Here is a 14,377-nt window from a genome sequence, read left to right as displayed (position 1 = left end):
CTCTCCAACTTCTAAAAAAAAGTGGCTAACCAAATTAAACTATATGTTAAGCAGTAATGCTAAAGAAATTTTCTGAAGTCTTTTGCTTTAAGGGATGAAGCAGTAGTCATGTGTAATCATGTTTTGCCTTCACACTTAAATTAACACTTATGCTTGGGGAAAAACTCAATATTTATCTCCAGGATTGTTTTGTCTAAATAGGCAAAGAAAATTTCTTTTCACAAACACTCAGGAGGTAATGACACTAAAAGCAATACATGTAGACAAAAATATATTATAAATGGGAAGGGCTTTATATTAACCATAGTATTATCACCATTCCCACGACTTAACAAAACGGTAAAAATTAAAAAATGAAAATGTTTTTCTCTAAAAATTAAGGTTGAATAAGTCATCCACATACAGCACTTAAAAAATATAAACCAGACTTTCAGAAACTTTTTTATGGTGGTTAGCTTGAAATAGAATTCACATTAATTTTGTGTTGCAAACAAATAGAAATCTGTATGCAATTACATTTTTCATGAAGAAATTATGAAAGAAAAAAAAAGTCTCCCTTAATCAATCACACGAGACCAAGTTGTCAACATTTGCCCTAAAACAAAGATGAGAAGCTAAGGAAAGGCAGGGAAGCTAGATGAATGGAAGCATAACAAAAAAGAATGTAAATAATGAGAATGTTGACACTTTCTGAAAAACATAACAAACGTCATGCAACAAGTTGTACAAAAATTGTTAAATGGGAACCTAACTTGCTAACTAATTTTATTTAATTGCTAACTAAGACACAATTAAAACAAAGAAATTAGGAAAAAAGAGTAACATGGATACTGAGAATTAACCAAGTCAAACCATAAAACACCAAGTTTGTCTTCTCTACATGTATCCCACAAATCTCAGGAGACAATTAAAAACTATTTTTAGCTTTTACAAATGTGATACCCAAATAAAATGGTTTCAAGAGAGTGGAATTTTTAGAGTAATGCTTCTATGTGTTTTTGTAAGTCACATCCTAATAATTATTTGTAAGGTGCCAGAAAATTTGAAAACAAAAACAAATACCAATGCCTAACAATCATTTCAGTCTGTTTGCTTGTGGTAATAAACCAAATTCCATCAGTTTCCTAAGTACTGATTAAGCTCTACAAAAGAACGTATTAGTGACCACTGATGTTTTCCATACCCCAGAAACTTTTACATATTAAAATACAGATGATAGTCTGATGATAGTTTTCCTCTACTTTCTTTTCAACTATTAAGACATTTAAAAAAAATAAATGTGTTCTGAGTTTCTTAAAACACAGAACCCAAGAAATAAAATCATTATTTTTAAAATAATAATCTTTCTCCATATAATTTAGGTTTCGAACCCTATAATAGTGTGTTTCCTTCTGAACATTTTAAAAAATGAGAAGAAAAATTAGTAGCAATGATTTGTAAAAATCAATTTTACAAAATAAATAATTTAAAAATTGGTTTTATAAAGATACATTACAAACTGTAGGTTCTTTACGGATTTAGATGCTCCAATACATTTTAAACATTATTTTATACTAAGTACATTTACATATAAATTCTTAGAAAATTTCTAGCATTTAACATGATAGCCCATTAAGCTACAAATATTATAAGAATGCAGCTACACCAAAGTGCCTGTCACTAAGTTATAGAATCATGTGTCTAGCTGAAAAATTGGCAGATCATATGGTTCATATCATGCAATTAATCTTTTTGTGTCTTGTGGGAGGAAAGATGTATACAATGTTATGACTTGAGCACTACATTGAAAGATCTCATATCTAGGTTTAACAATTCTGAGAATTCTGGGGTTATATCTAAATTTAATGTCTTTGTTGCTCTAGTATATTAATTTCTAACTTTGCTCCCCTTGGTATTTAATGTATTGCTAGTATTCTAAAAATATTTTACAAGAAGAACACACAAGAGGGTAAAACATATACATAGCACTCAATGTTACAAATTTATTATATACAAAATCCTCAAGACATTTACAGCCTGGTTTGCAGAAGAGGGCAGGCAGAGTATAAGAAAAGCATGCAACTACAAAGTATAAAAGATATAAAAGAGCTTTAAGGAAGAAGAAAATTTTCCCAATAGGAGGAAATATTTTCAGAACATGATATACCTGGTTGGAAGCATCCTGAAACACTTCAGGTAAGAGGAAACATTTGAGATAGATTTCAACAAACCTAACAGAAGATGGAAGGAATACACAAAGAGTCACTGTACCAAAAAGAATTGGTTGACGCGCAACCATTTCAGGAGGTAGACCGTCAACCATTTCAGGAGGTAGCATATGGTCAAGAACTGATGGTACTGAAGAAAAAACTCCAAGCTGCACTGAAGGCACTGGTGAAAACAAGGCTCCAGGAATTGACAGGATACCAATTGCAATGTTTCAATAAACGGATGCAACAATGGAAGCACTCACTCATCTATGCCAAGAAATTTGGAAGACAGTAACCTGGCCAACCAACTGGAAGAGATCTATATTTGTGCCCAAGGTGATCCAACAGAATGCAGAAACTATCAAACAATACCATTAATATCACACACAAGTAAAATTTTGCTGAAGATAATTAAAAAATGGTTGCAGCGGTACATGGACAAGCAACTGCCAGAAATTTAAGCTGGATTCAGAAGAGGATGTGGAACAACGGATATCACTGCTGATGTCAGATACATCTTAGCTGAAAGCAAAGAATACCAGAAAAATGTTTACCTGTATTTTACTGACTATATAAAGGCATTCAACTGTGTGGATCATAACAAATTATGGATAACATTTCCAAGAATGGGAATTCCAGAACACTTAATTGTGCTCATGAGGATCCTGTACATAGACCAAGAGGCAGTCATTCAAATATAACATGGAAATACTGAATGGTTTAAAATCAGGAAAGGTGTGCATCAGGGGTAACACTTCACCATACTTACTCAATCTGTATACTGAGCAAACAATCCAAGAAACTGGACTATATGAAGAACACAGCACCAGGATTGGAGGAAGACTCATTAATAACATGTGATATGCAGATGACACAACCTTTCTTGATGAAAGTGAAGAGGACTTGAAGCACTTACTGATGAAGATCAAACACTATAACCTTCACTACAGATTAAACCTCAATATAAAAAAAATTCTCACATCTGAACCAATAAGCAACATCGTGATAAACAGAAAATATTGACGTTGTCAAGGATTTCATTTTACTTGGATCTATAATCAACACCCATGGAAGCAGCAGTCAGGAAATCAAATGATGTATGTGCTGGACAAATCTGCTGCAGAAGACCTCTTTGAAGTGTTAAAAAGCAAAGATGTCACCTTGGCGATTAAGGTACACTTGACCCAAGCATGGTATTTTCCATCACCTCATATGAATGTGAAAGCTGGACTATGAATAAGGAAGACCGAAGAAGAATTGATGCTTTTGAACTATGATGTTGGTGAAGAATATTGAATATATACCTGGGCTGCCAGAAGAATAAACAAATCTGCTTGGAAGAAGTACAGCCAGAATGCCCATTAGAAGCAAGGGTGGCGAGACTTTGTCTCATATACTCTGGACATGTTATCACGTGGGACCAAACCCTGGAGAAGGGCATCAAGCTTGGTAAAGTAGAGGGTGAGTGAAAAAGACGAAGACCCTCAACAAGATGGATCGACCCAGTGGCTGCAAAATGGGATCAAATGTAACAATGATTACGAGAATGGCGCAGGTCTGGGCAATGTTTTGTTCTGTTTTACACAGTGTCACCATAAGCCAAAACTGATTCGATGGCACCTAACAAACAACAACAAAAAGTTTAAGAGTACCAACAAAAAGTTTAAGAGTACCTCAGTGGTGCAACCAGCTAACACACTGGGCTGCTAACCAAAAGGCTGGAGGTTCAAATCCACCCAGAGGCACCTCCGAAAAAAGGCCTGGTGATTTACTTCTGAAAAAATCAGCCACTGAAAACCCTACGGAGCACAGTTCTACTCTGACACACATGGAGTTACCATGAGTCGGAATCAATTCGATGGCAACTGATATAATAGAAAATTTAAACTGCACATTCAGAACATGTATTTTATTCAAGTCTTTTCCCAAATCCAGCTAAAAGACAGCAAGTATTTCTTTTTGATTGTTTGCTTCTGCGTAAACACAGGATCAAATATGAAAGGAGAAAACTGTAAGAAATTTGAAAACAAAAGGATAAGTGAAAACTGACAGTAAATACAAAGAAAATGAATCCTAAAATACCAGTTGGGAAAACGAGAATCACAGTATTTATACCACTGAATTTACAAAAGGCTCAGGAATGGGGGGCACTAAAAATTGGGTGAGGTGAAACTCAAAACAAGACTGTCAGGTACATCGCAAAATCCCCTCCCAGAATCTACACAACTGGGCAATTTAGTACACTAGAGGTTTATTCCCTAGATAATACAGAGGGTTTCTGGAGTGGAAGAGATCAACATGGGTGGATTAAGTCAAAATTATATTAAACTTTGAGGCTCATACCCCCCAGTCCTCTTCTAACCCCTCGGCATCCAAAATGCCAGCAGCCAGGCTTAATACCTCCAGTCAGGAGATTAAAAGATTCTTCCAGAATGGGAGATAAGAGGGTAGAGGGGGTCAGAAGCTGGCCAAATGGATATGAAAAGAGAGAGTGGAGGGAAGGAATATGCTGTCTCATTAGGGGGAGAGCAATTAGAAGTATATAGCAAGGTGTTCATAAATTTTTGTACGAGGGTCCAACTTGATTTGTAAACTTCCACTTAAAGCACAATAAAAATTTTTTTTAAAAAAGATTCTTCCCAGGTGAATCTAATCAAACTAAGAAAAAGGGCCTCATGAGAGGTTCCACAAAGAAAACTCTCACTCAGGTAAACACTGCTTGAAAAGCTCTACTCACATGCACATAATTTGCATAAGTTCCTGATTCCAGTAAAAGGCAGGATAGTATAAAGGTTCAAGGAGCACTTGTGGCGCAACTGTTAAGCACTTGACCGCCAACCAAAAGGCTGACAGTTCAAACCCACCCAGAAGTTACCAGGGAAAAAGACCTGGCGATCTGCTCCCACAAAGATTAAGACTAAGACAGCCTAGAAAACCCTATGGGCAGGGCAGTTCTATTCTGTCACATGGGGTCACTACAAGTTATAAATTAGCTCGATGGCAACCAACAAATAACAAGCATAAAGGTTAAAAGAAGAGACTATGGACTCACGCTGCCTGAATCAAATTGAAGTTCTGTCACTCACTGGCTATATTACACTGGGCAAATTAAATATTCCATTCCTCAGTTTTCTCATCTGTCAAATGGAGAAAAAAATAGTAACTAACTCCTACAGTTATTATGAGGATTAAATTAAAAAAGATGAAGTTCTTAGAACAATGTCTGACACATTCTAAGCATTACGTGAGTTTCCTAATTTTAATTTTACACATGAGTAAACATTTACACAAGTGTTTCCTCACTCTTACATATAAGCAGACTGCCAAGGAAAACCAAACACATAAAGTACCTAGAATGAAAAACAAAGACTAAACAAATCAAAAAGAAAAGATGGAAAAAACAGACTACACAGGAAAAAATCAAAAAAAAAAAAAACTGTATTTTCAGAGAGTTAACAAAGATACTGCATCCATGAAATAAAAATAGAATTTTTTTAACAGGACTAATGTCTGAATTTTTTTTTAACAAGACTAATGTCTTGGAGGAAACAACTGCTAGCCAAAAGGTTCTCAGTTTGAATCTACCAGCTGCTCCTTGGAAACCCAATGGGGCAGTTCTATTCTGTCCTATAGGACCCAATGAGTCGGAATCAACTCAACAGCAAAAGATTTTTGTTTTTGTTTTCTTTTTGGTTTAATGTCTTAGAAAAATAACTTATGATTGCAGAAATAAAAAACTACAGGCTGAAAAGTACAGCTAAGAGAATCTACTTTAAGAAGTACAATATAAAAGAAAAAGATGGAAAATCAGTAAAAAGATAAGAAAATTACAAAATCCAGTTCAGGATATGCAACATGTAATTATTAAGAGTTTTAGAAAGACAGGACAAGGAAAACAAAAGAGAAAAAATCATGAACAAAGTAAGTCAAGAAAATTTTGTAAAACTAAAGAATATGATTTCCATATAAAATGGGTTCATCAAGTATTCAAGAAAACAGAGAGGAGGGGGTAAAAAAAAAAACCCTAAGGCATAGTACAGACAAAGAGAAAACCCTACAAGCTTCTAAAATTCAAAAAATCCAGAGTGGTCTAGTCAATTCCATCCTGAAGCTTCCAGAGATGTAAAACAGGCTTCATTCAAAGAATCCAGAACTAAATGGCACACAGGCTTCACAACAGCAATACTGGAATGTGAAAAACAATGGAGCAATGCACTTAAAATTCTGAGGGAAAACTTATTTCCATCAAAATATTTTGGAAAAAAAAACTCAAGGAAAAGTTTTTCTTTACAAAACTATAAGAGGGGGCTTAAATGATTTAAATTAGCCAATAGCCAGTAAATAAATTAGAAGTTTTCATAATGATGTTGTTGTAAGTTGTTGTTGTTGTTGTTAACTGCTGTCAAGTTGATTCCAACTCATGGTAAGCCCACGTGGGTCCCTGGGTAGTGCAAATAGTTTGAGCTCAATTGGTAATCTAAAGGTTGGTGGTTCTAACCCACCGATCGGTACTGCGGAAACGAAGCCTGGCAATTTTCTTCCACTAAGATTACAGCCAAGAAAACCCTATGGAGCAGTTCTACTCTGTAACACGTGGGGTTGCCATGAGTTCAAAATGTTAGTCTCCTTTATAACATCTTCTCGTATTACAAATGTATAAGTGTATAAGTGTATCTCTAGACACCAACGTTACTCAAAACAAAAAGGCTAACAGAGAAAAAGACATTTAGGTAACTGACTTTAAAGAACAGAATCTCCAGAAATCATACAGATTGTTTCATCATCCCAAAGTGTCCTACCACTTAATGTTGTCAATGCAGCATTTAACTCAATCTCTATCCCATCTGGAAAACTACTAGGTAATCAACATCCTCCTGATTACAATAATAATTTCCCCTTTGATTCTATTTGGTGTCATGGTTCTTACAAGGCAATAGAGACAAATTTTTTTTTGTTTGTTTTTTGTGACTCTTCCGGGCAAATATAAACTGGAAACAACAAATGGAGCAAAGAGAACACATACACACCACATGGTAAGGTTTATCTATGCTTAATGTCACAGAACAGTGTAAAACTATTTTTCAAAACGGTTGCAAAAATTTTACAGGTGGAAGCAATGTATAGCATTCCTATGTATCCTCCTTTCCAACACTTAGTTTTGTCAGATATTTTTTAAATTTTTGCCAATCAAATCTTTAAGGCAACTTTTGAGGAACAAAAATTCTTAATTTAATAGGTTAATTATATCAACCTACTCCTTTGTAATTAGTTACTAGTTTTTTAGTGTTTTTTTTTTAAAGCCCTTTCCTATTTTCAGGTCTAAAAGATGTGCACCTATATTTTCTAAAAAGAAAGTTAAGATTTAATTTTTGACATTAAACACTTAACATACCTGGAGTTTAATTCTTGTATATATTAGAGGTAGAGATCCAAATTCTTCAACTGTATTTTTTATATTTTGGTCAACATGGATCATTTTTCCAACTTCATTTTTTGAATAGTACCTTCCTCACTGATCTAACATGTCATCTTTATCATATACCAAAATTCCATAAATATGTCTAATTCTGGCTACAAAATTATTTTAGCAGAAATGACATCTCTATGATATTAAGTCACTGTTTTCATTAACATGGTGTATCTTATATTCAAGATATACCATGGCTAAGTCTTTTTTTGTGCCTATTAATAAAGTTTTATAATTTTCCCTAAAGAAGTTTTGCAGATCTTCCATTATGTTTATTCCTAGATACTGATACTCTATGATGCTATTTTAACGTCCTCTTCTAAATTACATTTTCTAGTTGTTTGCCACAGTTGCATAACAATGCAAATTACTTATGTATATTAATATTATATCCAGTTACCTTTTCCAAGCTCTTATTTCTAACAAATTACCTGTATATTCTTTTTATTTTATACATAAATGATCACATTGCCTACAGATAACAACAGTTTTATTTCCTCCTTTATAATCCTCACACGTCTAATTCCATTTTCTTGTCTTAATGCACGTGTTATAATCTCCAATTCAATGCTAAGTACAATAGGTAATGTGGCAGATTATATTTTCCGATACTCTCAAACATACCTACTATTCCACATACAGAAGAATATGTAACACTGATACTTCTCCCATCTAGTGGTAGGGTCTTTGTCTCTCCCTTTCAACTTGGGAATCGTTATGACTTTACACAACCAATAGACAATAGCCGAAGTGGTATTATATGACTTCTTCAGCTAGATAATAAAAATGCAATGCGCTGGTGCCTTGTGCTCTTGTATTGCTTGTTCTTGGGACCTAGCTGCCTTGATGTGACATACATCAAGGTGGCCCATACAAAGAGGCCACACGGCAAGGTCACATTTAAGAGTTTCATCTGACTGCCTAGCTGAGTTCCCAGACAGCAGCCAGCATCAAATCATCACATACATAAGTGATGATACTTCCAGATGATTCCAGCCACTAGCCATCAAGTCAGCTCTTACATCCAGGTCATTCTAGCTGAAGCACTAAAAAAAGTGAAGCAGTAAGAAACCTTTCTCCCCTGCACTGTCCAAGTTTCTGGCATTCAGAATCCATAAGCATAATAAAATTGTTGTTTACGCCACTAAGTCTGGAACACTTTGTTGTGTTGCAGTAACAGGTAATAAGGAGGATACCTGTTTCGTTCCTGGTTTTAAAGGAAATGACTTTAAAATATTCTCATTTTAGAAATATATCTAATGAAGGCTGTTGGCTTTATTTTTGTTTTTCTTACTAATATTCCTGAATAGGATAAAGAAGTTCCCTATGTCCTAATTTGCTAAGTATTTTTTATCATGAATTTACACTGCTTATCAAATGACCTTTTTTTTTCCTTTTTGGTATTTACATGGTTTTTCTCTTTTAATCTATTAATGTAGACATTCACATTTATGGATCACCTAATAGTAAGCTAACTTTGCACACTTGGAATAAACCCAACTTGGTAATGTTTGTCTATATTTACAATGTTCGTTTCAATCTGCTAAGGCCTTAAGATTTCTCAATCTATATTTCAGTAAAATACATTTCTAATTTGGATTTCTAATAATGTCTTCCTTTAGCTTGCATATCAGGATTACGCTGGGATCTCAGAACTAGCTGGAGCATCGTCCCTCTTGTTCTATTCATTAAAAGTCAGACTGGAATAATCTATTAAAATTTTGGTAGAAACTGCTTACAAAATGTCTGGGCTTAATGCTTTGTTTGTGGGAAGATTCAATTTCTTACAATTATAGGACGATTCAGGCTTTTAATTTCTCCCTCAGTCAGTTTTTTTAAGTAGAATTTTTCTAGAAATGTGTCTATTTCTCTTAAGGTTTTTTTTTTTTTTTTTTTAATAGTTGGCATACATATTGCTGTTAGTCGTAGTTTCTTTACCTTTTAATCTCTGGTTTATATTCGATTGTCTCTTTTTCATTCTACGTATATTGCATTCCATGATGTCCATGAATTGTATCATTTAAATCTTCTATTTCCTCGTTGATTTTCTTTCTTTCTTAACCTATCAATAATCATGAGAGGTGAGTTGTTATCTTCCACTGTAATGCCAGAAGTCCAATTTCTCCCTAAAACACTATCAATTTTTGGTTACATAACTGATGCTATATATTATTTGTGAATTTAACATTTTATCATTATAAAGTGATCAAATCCTAATGTGATTTTTTTTTTTTTTAAAGCTGATTTTGGATAATAATCATATAGCTAAGCCAGTTTTTTGTTTGGTTGTTTTTTTTTTAATGCTTGAAGGTTTTACATGACCTGTTATCTCTACCTAGAATGCTCTTTCCCCAGTAGCTCTCTGGCTAACTTTCTAACTCCACAGAGTCTTGGTTCAAATATTGCCCAATTTTAAATGATAAAGCCCTCCCCTAATCATTCCTGATTTCCATTTCCCTGTTCTCTTTTCCACAGCACTCACTGTTTTCTAATATACTATATTTATCTATTTCTTTGTACAGAGAGTCCCCCACTTGCACAAGGGTTCCGTTCTGACAACTGTCCGTAAATTGGTTCTGACTTAAGTCGAATATCTCATTTTTTTTTTCAGTTTTCATTATTATTGCCTTTTATTATCAGTATCTTTACAAATTATAACATTGAACATCTACAAGTAAACAGCTGAGAATGATAACATCAGCAAATTACGCACCACAACATTGTATGTAGTACATATTACTAACGATAGGATGTTCAAAAAAATGACAGTCATTAAGCGTGGTTCATAACTCAAATATGTTGTGAGTCAGGGACTACCTGTATTCAAATATGTTTATAAATACAGCCTCCACAAGAATAGAAGCTTTTTATCAGTTTAATTACTAACGTATCTCATGCAGGTGGTGCTCAATATACACTTGTTGAATGAATGAATGATTCTCAACTTCAAAGATTTTCAGGGAAATATTAAAAATTCATACCCACTGAACTGGCAAAATGTAGATAATAACAATGTTGGAACAATGGCAGCTATTATAAATAGACAGTGGTAAATTTGTGATACAACCACTTTGAAAAGCAATGTGGCACTGTCTAGTAAAGTTGAACACCAGTATACCTTAACAAGAAATTTCGATGCTAGTTACATGCCCTAGAGAAACCCTCACAAGTGTGCACCAGGAGAATCTGAAAGAATGTTTATAGCAACACTGTTTATAATAGTCAACTGTAGTTGACTATTCAAATGCCCATCAAGAAGACCTCCACTAGATACTCAAGAGAAAGACTAGGAGATAGCAGATTACCTCAGAAAGCCCCATTTACAGTACAAAAAACCAAAAACTCATTACTGTCAGGTCAATGCCAACTCACAGCAACCCTATAGGACAGAGTAGAACTATCTCCACAGCATTTCCAAGGAGTGGTTGATAGATTCGAACTGCTGATCTTTTGGTTAGCAGATGGTACAGGTGTAGAAGAAATGATTGGCTGTCTGCATACCAGGGCCATTCTTCATACAAAGCCAAAGCAAACTGCCACAGAGGGAGAGACAGAAAACCCTTCAACTCGCTGAAACCAGAATATCAAAAGACAATAGAGCCAAGTTGTGTAATTCTATACAAACTTTTACAGAAAAAAAAGGGGAGGAAATACTTCCTAATTTATGGAACTTATTTTATGGTCCAGTAAATGGTCTATCTTGGTTAAAGTTCCATATGCACATGAAAAGAATACGTATTCTGAAAATATTAGGTATAGCATTTTACAAATGTGTTCAGGTCAAGTTCGTTGAAAAGTGTTATTCAAGCCTTTTATAGCTCTATTATTTTTCTGTCTACTTCTACCAAATATTGAGAGAGAACAGTTAAAATTCTCAACTATAATTGTGAGTTTACCTATTTTTCCTCAAATAGTATCACTTCTTCCTTCACGTATTCTGAAGCTCTGCTATTCCAAAAACCAAACCCTGTGCCGTCAAGTCGATTCCCACTCATAACAACCCTACAGGACAAAGTAGAACTGTCCCATAGAGTTTCCAAGGAGCGCCTGGCGGATTCGAACTGCCAACCCTTTGGTTAGCAGCCGTAGCACTTAACCACTATGCCACCAGGGTTTCCAGCTCTGCTATGAGGGGTATACATATTGAGGATGATTATATTTTCTTGATTAAATGATCCTTTACCAGTTACAGTCAAGTAGATTCCCACTCATGGAGACCCTATGTGTGCAAAGTAGAATGGCATTCCATAGGGCTTTCAAGGCTATGACCTTTTGAAAGCAGATCACCAGGCCTTTCTTTCCAGGTGTCTCTGGGTAAGTTCAAATTGCCCTTCCTGGTTAGCAGTAGAGCACTTAACTGTTTGCACCACCAGGGACTCTTAATTGATCCATTATTCATTATGAAATGTTCTTTTTTAATCTCTGGTACAACTATTTGTCGTAAAGTTTAAATTGTCTGATATTAATAGTTCTACAGCTTTCTTATGACTGGTGTTTGTAGAGTATGCCTGGTTCCATCCTTTTCCTTTTTAACCTACGAGTGCATCTCTTGTAAACAGAATATAGTTGGATCTTGTTTTTTTTTTTTTTTAATTCATCTTGACACTGTGCCTTTTAATTGGAATGTTTACTCAATTTACATTTGATGTAATTTTTAAATAGACATTTTCAAAACAATCATTTTGCTATTTGTATTTTGTTTGTCCTGCCTGTTTTTTGTTTGTCCTTCTCTTTTGTCTTTTTTTGGATTAATACATTCTTTACAATATATCATCTTTCTTGATATTTTAACTATACCTCTTTTTATTTTTATGTAGTTACTAAGCTGCTACTGTTGTTGTTAACCAAAAAACCAAACCCAGTGCCATCGAGTTGTTAGTTGCTGTCAAATTGGCTCCAACTCATCGTGAACTTATGTATAGCAGAATGAAATGCTACCCATTTTTTTGCCATCTCCATGATTGCTGGTATGTTTAAATCCATTGCTGTGGCTACCATGTCAATCTCATTGACGGTTTTCCTCACTTTCACTGACCCTCTTCTTTACCAAACGTGAAGTCATTTTCTGGCAATTGGTCTTTCCTGATGACATGTCCTAAGTAAGCAGGCCAAAGTCTCACTATCCTCACTTCTAAGGAGTATCCTGTTTGTATTTCTTCTAAGGATTTGTTTGTTCTTCTGGCAGTTCACACAGTACATTCAACACTCTTCACCACAATTAGGATATACCCATTCTTCTTCTGTCTTCTTTATTCATCGTATAGCTTTTATATGCATAAGAAAAAAGACCAAGGCTTGAGTTTGGCTATCTTAGTCATCAAAGTGACATCTTTGCATTTTAGAACTTCAAAGAGTTTTTTTGTAGCAGATTTGTCCACTGCAATACGTCATGTGATTTCTTGACTCTCACTTCCAAGAACATTGATTGTTGATACAAGCAGAATGTCGTTAACTCTAGTTTTTTCTCCATTTATCATGTTGTTGTTTTATCAGTCCAGTTGTGGGAATTTTCATTTTCTTCACACGCAGGCGTAATCCATACTGAAGGCTGGAGCATGCCTAATTATCATAGTCTACTGTGTATTATACCACTTTACATATAAAGCAAGAAATGTATAACAATATACTTTACATATAAAGCAAGAAATGTATAACAATATACTTCTATTTACTTCCACCCATCTTTTGTACTACTACTGTAAAAATTTTACTCTCTATATGTAAAATTCCAAATACATTATTTTTATTTTGAAAGTCGAATGTCTTAAAAAGTAAGAAACAAGGAGGAAAAAATCTAGTTGGTATCTGTCTACTAATTCACTGGCATTCTTCATTACTTCATGCAGACTTAAGGGGACCTCTATGCAAATTTCTGAAGCTACTTCTTGCAACTCCTTCCTCTCTACTATCCTGCCTGCTAATTCCAACTACCTGAAGGACCCCCAATCTCCAATCTCTGTTTCTTCCATCCACCAAAACCACTACTCTCTAGTTGGTCTCCACTTCCCTGTATCATGGAAAGTATTCTCGGGCAGAAAGCTTGAGTAAATATAAAGTTTATTTCATGTGTCTCTAAAAGAGCACAGCCCTGAGTTTTTTATTACCCAATGCCTGAAAACAGGTGCTTCATACATTTTGTCAAGTTGTTTACAGCAAGAGGATAAGTTTAAAATGTGTTATTCTGCCATGACTTTTTACTTTTATTGTTCAGTCTGCTTCCCTATTAAAAGTTAAACTATAATATATATGTGTTTGTGTATGTACATATATGTGTATATATGAACATATGTATACACACACATACATACAGAGAAACCCAACCCCAGTGCAGAGAGAGAGTGCTAAAAAACTGGTAAAAGGTTTTTTAAAAAAACATTGATTACAACTTATAGTGACCCTATAGGACAGCAGAACTGTCCCATAGGGTTTCCAAGGCTATAATCTTTATGGAAGCAGACCGCCACATCTTTCTCCCACAGAGCAGCTGGTAGATTCAAACTGCTGACCTTTCACTTAGCAGTCAAGCACTTAACCCTGGGTGAAGCACATACAAGAATCATTTGGACTATTTTTACAGCCTTTCTGTATGTCCAAAATTACCTTAAATATATAAAAAAAGAAATATAACGTCACATACAAAAAGACAAGCTACAGATTGGGAGAAAATATTTGCAAGCCACATATCTGACAAAGGACTCATATCCATATAAATAATTCTCAA

The 14,377-nt window shown here is 34.7% G+C and overlaps 1 protein-coding gene across 12 annotated transcripts in view; it reads right to left on the bottom strand.

Moving 5' to 3' along the window:
• CCDC91 (coiled-coil domain containing 91) overlaps positions 1 to 14,377 on the bottom strand; it is a 457,065-nt gene that overhangs the window by 351,145 nt on the left and 91,543 nt on the right. For 2 of the 12 annotated variants that reach the window (XM_049882721.1, XM_049882732.1), the window contains exon 2: positions 9,595 to 9,718. The exons of 8 other annotated variants lie outside the window; for them this stretch is intronic. The gene's annotated coding sequence lies outside the window, so the exon portion shown is untranslated. Of the gene's footprint in view, positions 1 to 5,241; positions 5,264 to 9,594; positions 9,719 to 14,377 lie in introns of those variants that run through there. 2 more of the 12 variants (XM_049882723.1, XM_049882734.1) reach the window with 1 other exon arrangement.

The sequence above is a fragment of the Elephas maximus genome, chromosome 4 (genome assembly GCF_024166365.1).
Source record: "Elephas maximus indicus isolate mEleMax1 chromosome 4, mEleMax1 primary haplotype, whole genome shotgun sequence".
Lineage (NCBI taxonomy): Eukaryota > Metazoa > Chordata > Mammalia > Proboscidea > Elephantidae > Elephas > Elephas maximus.
This window is presented reverse-complemented; position numbering and strand designations above follow the sequence as displayed.